Source organism: Ambystoma mexicanum, chromosome 1p (genome assembly GCF_040938575.1).
Source record: "Ambystoma mexicanum isolate Mex_15411 chromosome 1p, UKY_AmexF1_1, whole genome shotgun sequence".
NCBI lineage: Eukaryota > Metazoa > Chordata > Amphibia > Caudata > Ambystomatidae > Ambystoma > Ambystoma mexicanum.
The window spans coordinates 870,884,201-870,897,823 of NC_090921.1; the positions used below are offsets into that span (position 1 = coordinate 870,884,201).

General features: G+C 44.0%; 1 protein-coding gene across 1 annotated transcript in view; it reads right to left on the bottom strand.

The window, feature by feature from the left end:
* Positions 1–13,623, bottom strand: part of LOC138581958 (uncharacterized) — a 479,211-nt gene that overhangs the window by 9,126 nt on the left and 456,462 nt on the right. The window lies entirely within an intron of this gene.

The following is a 13,623-nucleotide window of genomic DNA, read 5'->3' on the forward strand; positions in this document are numbered from 1 at the left end:
ATCAGGGTCACCAAGGGCCAGATAGCTCAGGGGAAATTGTCTTACGTTGGTCATTAGGTAGGAGGAGTTCAAATCCAACCTCCCCCCAGTAAAGTACAGGATGCTCATGACTGGAAGGCTCCCACTACTCAAACCGATGTGAGAGCTTTTTGGGCCTCACTGGGTATTACTGGAACTTCATGGTGGACTATGGAACCAGAGCTGCCTCTCTGACAGCTCTGACATTACCCAAACAACCAAGGAAGGTTCCTTGGACTGAAGAATGTCACAGGGCCTTTGTTGGCTTGAAGGAAAGTCTGTGTAGGGCACCTGTGTGTGTGCTCCTGATTGCAGCAAACCCTTTAATGTTCAAACTGATGCCTGTGACACCAGAATTTAAGCTGTGTTGTCCCAGTTAGATGAAAAAGGGAGAGAACATCCTATCATATTCATTAGTAGGCAACTCAAAGGTAGATAACTTAGATTGGCCCCTGTTGAAAAGGAATGTTTCAGTATAGTTTGGAACCTTAGGTGGTTTTGGTCTTATCTTACTGGGTCTACCATCAGGGTCCAAACATACCACAATCCCTTAAAGTGTCTTATGCAGATGTAGGGTGAAAACCCCAACCTGCTCCAGTGGTCCATTAGCCTGCAAGGGCTAGACTTCACTATTGAGCATAGACCAGGGAAGAGTCATGATAATGCAGATGGCCTTTCCAGAAGGTATTTTGACCGTCTGGATGAGGGTGTCAATCTCATGGGAGATTAGACCAACCTAACCTCAGTCTAGGGGGTGACTGTGATGCTGGAAATGTGTTGGAGGTACAGGGCCTCCATGCCCTTGTCCTGCACTCCCTTATCATGTGTGTTCTGTGTTGTGTTCTGCACAGGAGTCAAGTTGGGAGTCCTGGCAGTGCAGCTCTTCCTCTTTTTGGTTGTGATGAACAGAGACCCTTGGGATACCCTTATGGCACCCATGGGTGGGGGTACAACCCTGTACCCATTGTGTGTGTGTTTGGGCACCTGTGTGTTGCCCACAGAGCAGGGTATGGGCTGGTGGCAGCTCCATGCTAAATTTGGGAGGTGCTCTGAGTATACTCCATTTTGGCATACCGAGGCCCTGTCATAGGAATCAGTGGATTCCTGATAGAAGACAAGATGGCCCCTGTGGCTACTTGGTTTCTATTGCCTGTTACCTTTTTTTCCCAAAGTCCTGGGAAGCCCTGACTCTATCCCTTCCCCTGACTGGCTTTTGGGTGGAAGAACCATATATGTTATTTTGTAGAAGTCCTGGCCAGATTGGCTGGAGCCTTCCCAGTGACTGTATGTTGTGGGTACACCCTTGGAGTGGGGCTTAGGTGAATAGAGTCTGTGACCAATATGCATTCTATGTTATGGGTGTGTGGTTTCTGTGTGTGTGACACAATGAATGTGACAGCCTCGCCTGAAACTGACATGAATGCAGTGTGGTGTGCTGAAAGTCTGGGTGCTTTCCCCAAGCCACATTCCGTGTTATGGGTGTCTGGGTGAAAGTGAATGGCCTGAATGCCCGTGAGCATGATTGACTGCCTGCCTGCATGAATGCCCTTCTGTCGGATTGGCTGACTGAGCCTGGCTCAACCAGAGTGAATGAGGGACAGATGTGTATATTTGGGGAACTCTTACTTACCAATTAGTTCAGAAGCTTAAGTTGAAACATGAAGCTCATCCTTGAAGCCCAGCTGGAAGAAGAGGAATTGCTGCTGCATTTCCTTTGACAATTCTAAAAGCGGTCAAGTCTGTCGAGGACTGATCCGAGAGAGGACCTGGTTAGGAGACCTCTACCCGAGGGAACATCGTTCAAAAGCTGATCTTCACTGAGGCACCCTGGAATCCAGTCCTGAAAGGCTGTCACCCGGAGAAGCGGTTTGGTGAGAATATCGAAGTAAAGCGCCAGGAGGTCGAGGCCATCAACGTCCATTGCCACTGACCAGGGTTTTTATGATTAGCGTAACCGCTGCAGCCAGTCGAGTCGTGTCACCCAGAAGTGGGGACAGCTTCATGCTGCGCTGCTCGATGACCGGAGTCGCAACGCTCCATCTTGCCTAAGAACATTTAAATGAAGGGTTCCCTTGCCATCACCAACGACCACTTTCTCCCGCCAGAGAAAGTCAAGGTCGTCGGCTACCAAGGAAAGTCCACCAGTGGGTTTACGCCACCCAAAGCCAACAAAGACATCCCGAGGACACTGACAGAGTAACGATCTGAAGTCCAGCCCGTGGTTGAGTCCTGATCGCTGAAGTTATCCCGAGGTATGTGATGCGGCTGCAGCACTGACAGACTCGAGGAAAGCCGAAGCACCTCCCTGGGGCCTACATCCATCAGTGAGTCTCCTTTGCAGCATTGAACACTTTGCATCGAGGTGGACCGCACGCCTCCTCTTCCATGGACTTCCTCGAACGATCGTCAAAGAGCACTGCGAAGATGGAGCTGCTGTCTCAACCCCAGTGTTCCAGATTTCTCAGAGGAATCTCAATGCCCTGTTGGTCCTGCTTTAAAGCGAGTCCACCCTTGAGGTATCAGTCGAGGAACCATCAAAGAAACTCTTCTATCTCAGGTACATTGAGGTAGTCAAACCTTTGACCAGGAAACAAGACTGATTAAACATTAATGGACTGGGCTTGTTAATGCTTTTATTACAGGTTGCCCAGGTGGGGGAATCCTCACTCAGAATTGTGTCTAGGTAGCTGGAGAAAGCATTCTCAAAAACGCAGATAGGGGCGATGCAGTAGTGGTGCTACTATGGTGGGGGTCTGAAACATAAATACACAAAATACACTAAATAATGGATGTAATCCTATAAACATCGAAATGTGTATCCTAAACAAAAGATATCCATACTCAGTTTCCCTTGAGAACTGAAATATAATCCAAAAAGGTTTTATATAAGGGGGAAAGAAAAAACGTTTATTTATATTTCCCAGTTTATAGTGTTTTATTATAAAATACAACAAGTGAAAAAGCTGTATAATCAGTGAAAAAGCCGGATAATAAGTTAAAGAGAAAAACATACATTTTTTGGTCCAAAAAGTGTAAGGAGAAAAAACACATAAACTTGAGTAAAAAAAAAGCATATAAAAGGTGAAAATCATAAAAGAATTTGTTACACAAGCTATGCATCAATATGTCACAAACACAATTTACAATACTTTGAATTGCACATCTGTCAATCTATCACATAATGTAGACAAATTCTTAAGTTTCAGGTCTGCCTACGTAAATAGCAACAACTGCTGTGTTCAAGGTCTCAGATATTAATGCAGAACATTGCTCGGAATTCAAGCTGGCATCGACCTAGTTACGTTTTGGCGAGCCACCTGTAGGGCCGAATGTCAGAAAAAACTTCCTCAGGGCGAGTTCTTATTTCCATGGGGGAAGCAGACAAAAATGAAACCATCTTTAATTTGTTATTTTAAACTTCTTTTTGGTAATATACAGTTCACAGGGTTGCTTTTCATATTGCTCAAATAGTTTAGTGTCACTGCTTAATGGAAATTTCCCGAAAAAGGCTCACCCAAAACAATGGTGGGGAGAGTTCAGGGACAGTGTAATGCCAGGAACCCACGTCGGAGCAAACAAGTATGTCAGACAGGGCGAAGCGTCATTGCCAGTATTCAATTTAGTAATCTGTGGACAAAGCAATCCTGTTTTAGCCAGTCCATCTACTGGTAGTCATTGAATGGATTTATGCATAAAAGTGAAAGTGGTGCTCTGAGGCTGAAAATCATAGCTGATGTTCAAGGGTTCAGTGTGTCCATGAGTAAGTGGTGCCACACACTTGCGGTGCATCCACTTGCCACCCACAGGTCGTGTTGTTATATTAGTGGGTGTTCCAAGATTAACTTCAAATCAACCCAATGGGTTAAAAGAAGTAAGGTTTAAATGGAAATGAAAATAGCTGCCCTTCCGAAATGTCTATACATATGGGAACTAGACTATTACGTGACATATGTAAATGTTTCATACCTTGCTTGACACGAATCTGCTTCTGAACACGGTTTAATTCCAGTGGATGTGGTTCCCGTGCGAGGTTTCCCAAAATGGTGTGTTTCCTAGTTTTTGCTCTTAACCTCCGTACAATTAAAAGGCTGATGAATTGTCCGATGTAGTTTATTAACTTGTCCAGAGTACGGGCATGCAGTGTTAAATACTTTTCCTAAAAGCAAAACATACGGGTGCTTTTGAATAGACGGCTGTCAAATGCATTTTTATTTTTATATTGGCATCAATTGCCAATTACAACAGAGTGCCGACGATATGCTAAAGTTTGAGCGTTCATGCTATTATTGTACGAACTACTCTTTTAAGTGAATCGTTATGGATTCTGCCTCAATACCAAGCTTCAACACAATGCAAGCAATGTGCTCGTATAAAAAGGAAGCGTCCATACGGTTGCCTCAAAGAGCATTCGATATTTTATGTTGCATGCATAGTCCAAACCATACTAACCTTGCTCCTTACCACTATCTGCTTGCCACATGTCACCGATAGTTAATTAGGGTGGTGCCGCGGTCCTCAGCTGAGCTTTTTGTGAGATGTGCTGTGTGAGTTGGTTGCAGGCAGAGCACTTCCTGCTTAGGTCTGATGTGTGTGTTCTGATTGGACGTGAGGGACGAGCGCTTCCCAATTATGAATAGACAAGCTTGGCTAGCACTGAATAAGTTGATGAGTTGAATGAGAAAGAATTCTGCCATTGTTTAACCTAATGTGCCTTCCTTCCTATGATCTATGCTGTTACACCTTGCTTTATGATTTGTGTGCCATTATAACTGTCAGCAGTTGAGGCATTTTAAAGGAATCTACAGCTAAGTGTGCTACCACATAGACATTGTATATATTTGCCCTATTAGAATTACTAGTACAAAGTGTGTTATTAATTATGTATATATCTCTAAACCTTATTTTGATATAAAGAACTGTGTTAACACATATCATAGTTTGTGGATATTCCTATGTGGGGGCTTGGGGACTCACTGTACTTAAGAACCAGCCTGCATCACCTCCTGAGAGCTTAAGCCTTGGTTGCTCGTCCATTGCTACCACAATAAGGAACCTTGGCTTGTGCCTCTGCTCTGCCATATAAAGGGCAGAAGTATAGATGCCCCCCTCCAGTCTTTACAATCCTCCCCCACTGGTCCACACACCGGAACTGGATTTTGTAGCAATGGTCATGTCCTGGCCGCTTGGATGACAGATCTCCGGGGACTAGCGGGTGAGACACCTTCAGGTTTCTCAGATACCCTTCCTCATTGCGCTTTAGCCGCAGCTGTTTCCCAGGGGAACTACAGAAGAAGAAGTCTACATTCTCCTGGTCTTTTCCTTTATGGTGTTCCACAGTGAAGCAGTAGGGTTGTAGGTCTAGAAACCATTGCATGACCTGAGGGTTGGAATCTTTGCATCAGCTAATCCAAACTAGGGGTGAGCGGTCTGTAACGAGCGTGAACTTTCTTCCTACTAGGTAGTATCTAAGGTATCTAAGATGGATAATGGCCCACGTGATGGCCAAGGCCTCTCGTTCCAACACAGAGTAATTTACTTCCCGTGGAAAGAGCTTGTGACTTGCAAATAGGACAGGGTGTTCTAATCCGTCGCACACTTGGGACAATACTGCTCTTTAGAGAAGCCTACTACCTTCAGGATTGGTTTCTCGCACAGTGTTTGTTTTAGGGTGTTATAACATATAACATCCTCATCATTCCAATGAATTTTCTGGGGTTCGGCATTCTTCAGTTTGTCTGTCAGCCTAGCTGTTTTGTCCGAAAAGTTAGGGAGAAACCTACGCTAATATCCTATTAACCAGAGACAGGCTCTAAGATCTCTTTTGGTCTTGGGTGTTGGTGTATCTGGGACGGCTTTCACCTTCTCATGGTGAAGCTGCACATTCCCATTTTGACAAAGAAGCCGAGGTATTTTACGGCTGACTGGGCCAGTCAGCATTTAGCTGGATTAGCAGTTGGGCCGGCCTCTCTGAGGACTTTCAAGATGGTATAAAAATGGAAGAGATGGTCCTCCCAGGTCTTACTATAAATGACGATATCGTCAATATAGGCCCCACATAAATCGGAATAGGGTTGCAAGGTTTTATCCATGAGGTGCTTGAAAGTGACTGGTGCACCGTGTAAGCCAAAAGGGAGGGTTTTGAATTGAAGCAGTCCCAGGGGGATTGAAAAAGCTGTCTTTTCCTTATCTTTCCCATGTACTGGAACTTGCCAGTACCATTTGGTTAAGTCTAGGGTGGATAAAAAGGTGGCAGCTCCGAGTTTGAATTAGCTTTACAGAAATCTATGCAGAATCTCCAGGAATGGTCAGGTTTAGTGACCAACATGATAGGAGAGGACCATTGACTTGACAAAGACTCATTAATATTGGCTTTCAAATCTTGTTGACTTCCTCAATCACTATCTGTTTATGGGTTTCAAGAAGTCTATATGGTTTTAAATGAACCACTTTACTTTTAGGTTTCCTAATATAGTGGTATGTGCCTTTTACTCTTCTTGGTTTTTCTGAGTATACATCCAGGAATGAGATAGCTACATCTTTCACATCATCTTGTTGTGGAATATACAGCTCTGGAGGAATTAATTCAAAGTTGTCTACCTCTTCGGCAACCAGACAGGCTAACACTTTGGCATGGGTTGCTGATGGGTTCTCTTTCCACTCTTTCAAGAGATTTACGAGATACAAATGGACCTTCTGTTTCCTGTCCAGTTGAGCTACTTTATAATTACAGGTTCCTGTTCGTTTCAATATCTCACAGGGCCCGTGCCACTCAGAGACAAGTTTGTTTTCTGAGGTGGGTAGGAGTACCAGTACTTTCTGTCCCATAGATAATGATTTAAGCTAACCTTTTTTTCGTAACTGGATTTCTGTTGGCTCTGGGCTTTTTCCATATGAGTGCAGACTAGATCTCGAACCAATGTCATATGTTCCCGCATTCTTGTAGCGTTTTGCGAGATGGGAATGGGAGCCTCTTCTCAATCTTCCCAGGTTTCCCAGAGCATGTCTAGGACATATCTAGGCTCTCAATTCAAAAGGAGAGAAACCGGTGGAGTCCTATGGGGTTTTCCTTACTGCAAATAGTACCCAAGGGATCATTCCATCACAGTTTTTCCCGTCCTATCTACCAATTTTTGTAGAATTAACATTAGAGTTTGTTTTGGTTTTTTAGTTTGTTAATCTTTCAAATATTTTGTATTTGTTTTTAACAAATAAAAATTGGTCCGTAATTGTTGAGGATTCAGAGTTTTATTGAATCTTTCCACCAAGCCATTGGTTTGAGGATGGTACACAGAAGTTCGCAAGATGGTGATATGGAGTATCTTCTGCCATAAACTTACTCATGAAATTCGAACCCTGGCTGGTGAGTATTTCCTTGGAAAAGCTAACCCTGGAAAAATATGGTAGGAGGTGGTTAAGAATTTGCTGTGTGGTATGGTTTCGCATTGGGAATGCTTCAGGATATCGGGTTGCAGATTCCGCAATCACAAGGACATATTTGTTGCCTCGTCTGGATGTTTCTAGATGTCCAATTGTGTCCAATCTGATCCTTGAAAGAGGGACTTTTATGATCAACAACAGGTTCAGAGGGGCAGATAATGGGATGTGCGTATTGGTCTTTTGGCATATTTTGCACATTTGGATAAAGGTCTATACATCTGCTTGAATACCTGGCTAGTAAAACTTCCCACTAATATGTGCCTAGGTTTTAAATGGTCCTATATGCCCCTCAGTCAGATGGGAATGAGCAATCTCCAGTACAACCTTTCGGCGCCTCTTGGGTATTACCAACTACATCCTTACTAAGCCTTCCATAGATGTCTCTGTTCTATAAAGTAATGCTTGTTTTAGGAAGAAAAATGGACTTCCTTTCTCTATACTTTCTCCTTCCGGAATAGCTTGTAGAAATTCAGCGAGAGCTGCAACTGGTCTTTCCCTGGGTTTTAAAAGTTCAGCCGCACACAAATACTTTGTTCATAATAAGTTGCTGTTTGCAACCTTCGCTCAACACTGTCCCATTTTACTATTGGTTCTCCCTCCGACTCACCGGCTGTGCTGACCTCCTTGTCATTTATTGTCTTGGAGTCAATGATGGTACCACGGTAGCAAGCGTGCCTTCATGCCTCGGTTATCAGTGTGGGAGGATCCTGTGCACCTTGTATATCTGTTACACCACACATCTGCTGTAGTTCCCAGTCTTTTGATTCCTTTCACAGAGACTTTGAGGGCTTGGGTTAAAAAGGGCAAGGGCACTTCCCTTCTTATTGTCCTTTTCGGTCTCACTGCCTTTCTTCTGCCTTTGAACTGCTGTCCTGGAATAGCCACTTCCTTGTTCATTTGTCCTCGCTCAAAGTTTGCTCTCACTCTGCCTTTTTATCCCTGTGTGGAAGGGAAAGGGCCATCAGGTGTGTGTAGTTATGGTCAATTGCCTGACTCTGCCTGACCCTGAACAGCTCTGGTGTTAGTCCATTGTCTTCCATGGTGTAAGAAAGTGTTCATGTCCGTAAAGGGGGGGAGGGGTAGATGTTGTAGGTGCCTTCAATGATTCAAATGACACACGCTGTATCTTAATGCTCATATTTTATTAAATGCGAGTTCTGAGCAGCAACCTCCCAGCTCAGCACCCTTCAACTGACTCTCATGGAACCTGGAGCAGCATCACACTCTAAACCTTGCCCAGCACTCCAGGTTCCATGAGTGAACATCTTAACAGAACATAGTGAACCAAAACATGAGTGACTCTGATATTAACTATGTACCATGTTTAATATTGCTGATGTTAACTATATACAAAGCTAGGTGAGCAGAACTGGATTGGTGACAAGTGGAAACATGGAAATCCACATTCCTAACACCTCCCTTCCTTCCGCAAACACCTTTAAGCTCCTCCTTATCTTTATCACTACCATACTGCCATCCTCTCTTTGCTCCACACACCTCCACCTCTAACCATGATGGATTCACCCAGATCTTTCACTACCTCCATTCCCTATAAAAATATGGAATTACCTTTTTCACCTTGTGTGGTAATTTCAGCTTTGCCACATCACCTGGACTCACACTGACCAGCCTGCAACAAATCTTTCATTGGCCCTCTCACCAGACAGATGCATCCTCTCTCTCATTGGTTCCTCTTCTATTCTTTCACACCTCGATCTGCTCATCCACCCTGGACACAGATGAGTATTGGATTTCCTCCCCCTCAAAACTACAAATGGTGCCACTCCCGTGACAGTGTCTGGTGCCAACCTATACTGGAATGTCCTCTCCATCACCACCCTTACCCAATCCCCATCTGTAGCCACTGCTATTTTAATGATATCCATCAACGTGTGGTTTAACCTCACTATACATCCATTTCCCGGGGGATGGCTCAGTGCAGTATTGACTTGTTGTATGCCATACCTCTCCAAAAATTCTCTGAATTCCCTCGACACCAACTGGGCACCTTTGCGGAAAACCTTCGCGCCAAAACAAAGCCTCCAAAAACCTGATAGTGTTACTAGAAGTCACATACTTCAATACACAAACTTCTGGCCCCTTAGACAGAATGTCCATGAGCACCAACAGATAAGTGTCCCTGGTACCGCTGACGTTAAAAGGACCCAACCAATCTACCGTAATCTCTTCCCACAGCACTTTGGGACTCTCATGCACCTTCATGGGTGGCTTCCACACTGTGATACCTTAATCACCATCTTTACAATCAGAGCAGTCGTACACCATATTCTTCACTTCCTTGTCTAAACCAGGCCACCAAAAATCAGCTCTGATGAATGCTTTCATCCTCACCAGACCCAAATGCCCTTTGTGACCCAAATCCATAACTGAAGCTTGCATATCTTCAGGAACCACCAGTCTGTGTCCTCTACATAAATAAGACTCGTTGACACACAATTCATCTTTTACTCTCCTATATTCTTTAACCTTTTACTCACCACCAGCATGTGAACTCCAACACCATCTGATACACTTCATCCTTGATTCAAGCTTCATCCCAATCCTCCTGTTTAATGCACTCTTGTACTTGAAATATCCCAGAAATATCTTCTTCATACCCATCTTCCACATTATCAACTGTTGAGCACTCGAATGCCGATCTAGGCAATGCATCTGCCACTAAGTTACTTCTCCCTTGAACATGTTCTACCTGAAACTGTAAACCTTGTAGACTGCTCACCATTTCATAATCCTCCTTGACACACCTTCTAAACCACCCCTGTTAAATATAATCACTAGTGGTTTAGGATCAGTCCTTACTCTGAACTCACACCCCCATAAATACATTTTGAACTTTCCAACCGCCCACACACATGCCAAAACCTCCTTTTCTACCACTGAGTATCTTGTTTTTACATTCTTGAGAGTTCTTGATGCAAATACAATCGTAAACCAGCTCCCCATCCTGTTCCTGCATCAACACTGCGCCAAGGCCACCATCATTTGCATCCGAATACACCACTGTCTTCCCATTTTCTTCAAGTCCAGACAAAACTGGCACTTGAATCTTTGCTTAACATTTTCATACTCCTTGGTCCAAACCTCATCCCACACAAACACTACTCCCTTCTGTGTGAGTTTCCTTAAATTCTGTGCATTGGCTGCAAGTTTCTCGGCAAACGTCCTATAGAACTCTACCAGTCCCAAAATGAAGCCATCTCACTTTTGTTCTTTGGCTCCGACATCTTCTTGATTACCTCAACCGTGTCATTTTTTGGTTTAACACCACTCCCAGTTATCTCATGACCGAAATATGTTACTTTATCCACCCTGAAAATACTCTTCTCCCTCACTATAGCCAATCCAGACTCTTTAAGAATTCCTAGATCTCTTCTCAAATGAGCATCATGGTCTTCTGCCATACTACCACACACCAGAACATCATCTTGATAAAAAAATCACTGCCTTTTAATTTCCCAGCAATCTATGCATCACATTCTGAAACACACTGGCCGCTGGGACCATTCCAAATGGCATCCTCTTTTATCTAAATAAGCCAATATATGTTGTGAATGCCGTCAAATGCATGGATTCCTGATGCCAATTGAACCGAAAGTACGGTGATGGCAGTCAACCTCCCACCCTCCTTACCTACTTTCCTCCCTCTCTGCTTTGCTCTGTTTCCCCTCACAAAACAAAAAACAACAACAAACAAAAGAGCAAAATAAGGTTCATCATGGACCCGCCTTTCAAAGTTTCAAACCAGAAACAGAAAAAAATATCTTAAAGACTCCATCTACTTTATATTTCTACTTAAAGTAGTAAGACTGTACAGGAACATCTAACATTTTTATTAGAATTACATTTTATGCTAATGAAAATTGTAGACAGTTTGCATAGCAAAGAAAAGATGACAGTAATATATTTCCGCCCCAGCCGCTTTCTGATACGATATGATATGATAGTTTATCTATATAGAGCCTAATGTGTTTCAAAGCGCTTCAAGGCAAGGGAGGGAACAATAGAAAATACAATGACATTCTTACAGGCCATGAACAGTAATGATGTGAAATTAACTATCGTACTCGGCCTGATGACATTTCAGATATTGCAAGAGCTAAGACATAGATAAGGAAGGGAGGGAGAGAGTGGGAAGGAAATGGAAACCTACAGGTGACTACCGTACTAGGCCTGATGACATTTCTGGTAGAGCCAGAAACAAACAAAAGGTGAGGGAGAGGGTTGCAGAAAGGCAAGGGAGGAACAAAACAAGCGACGATCGTACTAGGCCTCACAACATTTCAGATAGTGCTGGAGGGGAGGGGGGACTAAGGAGAGAGTGGAGGAGACAAACGAGTTTGCTATCATACTAGCTCCAGGGACAGTTCTGATAGAATAAGTACGTAGAAGAAAGTAAGGGTAACGGGAGGAGGGCAGGAGATGGGAAAAGGGAGAAAGGGAGAAGAGAAGAGAACAGAGAGTAAGAAGTCAAAAGAGTGGAGAAGAAAGAGGGGAGAGCAAATACAATTGCAGAAGTAAGTAGTAACAAATAATGTTGCAAGCCAGGATACAAGATGAAGATGGGAACATTATTATTCAGGGCCACCATGAGTACAAGATGCAAAGGAACTCCAGCATGAGAGTTGAGAAAGGGTGACGCACCATGAATCAATGAAGTCCACAAAGGTCAAATCCAGCATTGGCCACAAGACGGTGATGGTGAAACCAGAATGTATCAGGACAGACTCCTGCCAAGGTAGGCTGGAGTGGGGGGGCAGGGTAGAACAATGAAGCAAAACAGGCAACACCTGTGTGTGTGAAGGGGGCACACGTAACATCACAGGGGGACCAGAAAGGTGGGGATACCCTGCAGGGACAGAGGGAGTAAACACATGTTGGTGCATGTTTACCTGCTGCCTGGCAGGGGGTAGGGTTCTGGGTTCTCCTGGTCCAAACAGGAATTGCCCTTTTCTTCATCTGCCCTTCACTTCAGATGCCTGGGTGAGAGACACCCTTGATCTAAGAGTGAAGAGCAGGAAGGAAGAGAGCAGGGCTAAGAATGTGGGTGGTGCTTAGGCCAGGTGACCTACATATACTTGCATCTGCTCCCCATCTGCAAAGGAAAAGAGGCTGGAGTGCTCCTTAAGTATGCAAAAAGAGCAGCAACCTGGAAGGCACCAGGTGGGTGGGGCTTGCTAAGTGGGGAAAAGAGCGGCAACCTGGAAGGCACCAGGTGGGCGAGGCTTAGGACAGGCGACATAGATCCACTTGCACCTGCTCCCCATCTGCAAAGGAAAAGAGGTTGGAGGGCCCTTTAAGTAGGGAAAAAGAGTGGTGACCTGGAAGGTGCCATGTGGGCGTGGCTTAGGTTAGATGACCTATATCCAATTGCACCTGCTCCCATCTGTAAAGGAAAAGAGGCTGGAGGGCTCCTTAAGAAGGGGAAAAGAGCGGCAACCTGGAAGGCACCAGGTGGGCGGGGTTTGCTAAGTGGGGAAAAGAGTGGCAACCTGGAAGGCGCCAGGTGAGGGGGGCTAAGGCCAGGTGACCTAGATCCACTTGCACCTGCTCCCCATCTACAAAGGAAAAGAGGCTGGAGGGCTCCTTAAGTAGGGGAAAAGAGTTACAACCTTGAAGGCACCATACCAAATGTTAACATAAACTGTAATATGCATAGGAAGTGTTTAGCCATTATTTATGACTTGTACACTTCCCACTCATATTATACAACCATCAAAAAAGGAGTCAACCCCCCTTTTCCGCAGCCATATCATCTGCAGACATTATCAATGTCTGTGGAATCCTCAGTCAATTAAAATTGGGTGGTGGTTTAAACTCAATTTAGTTTTTGTATTCTACAATGGTGGCTCTTAAAAGATAAAACTGTACTGTGTTTTTTATAACTTTTGCAAAACCTCCTTCAAACTTTTATTGTGCTTTTGGTTTTTATATACTACACCCACTAACAGAAACGTTACTATATATTCCACATTTTCTCTTTTCTTTTTTTTTCATAAAAACTCTTTCAAGGCATTGTGGAAATTGCAAAGGAAAATCTAATTTCCAACATCTGTCAAATGAACTTCATCTCTCCGAAAAATATTCACACCATCTTTGTGTTCTCATTGTCAAAAGATGCCATTCCTACACCTTGTAAAAAAGAACATA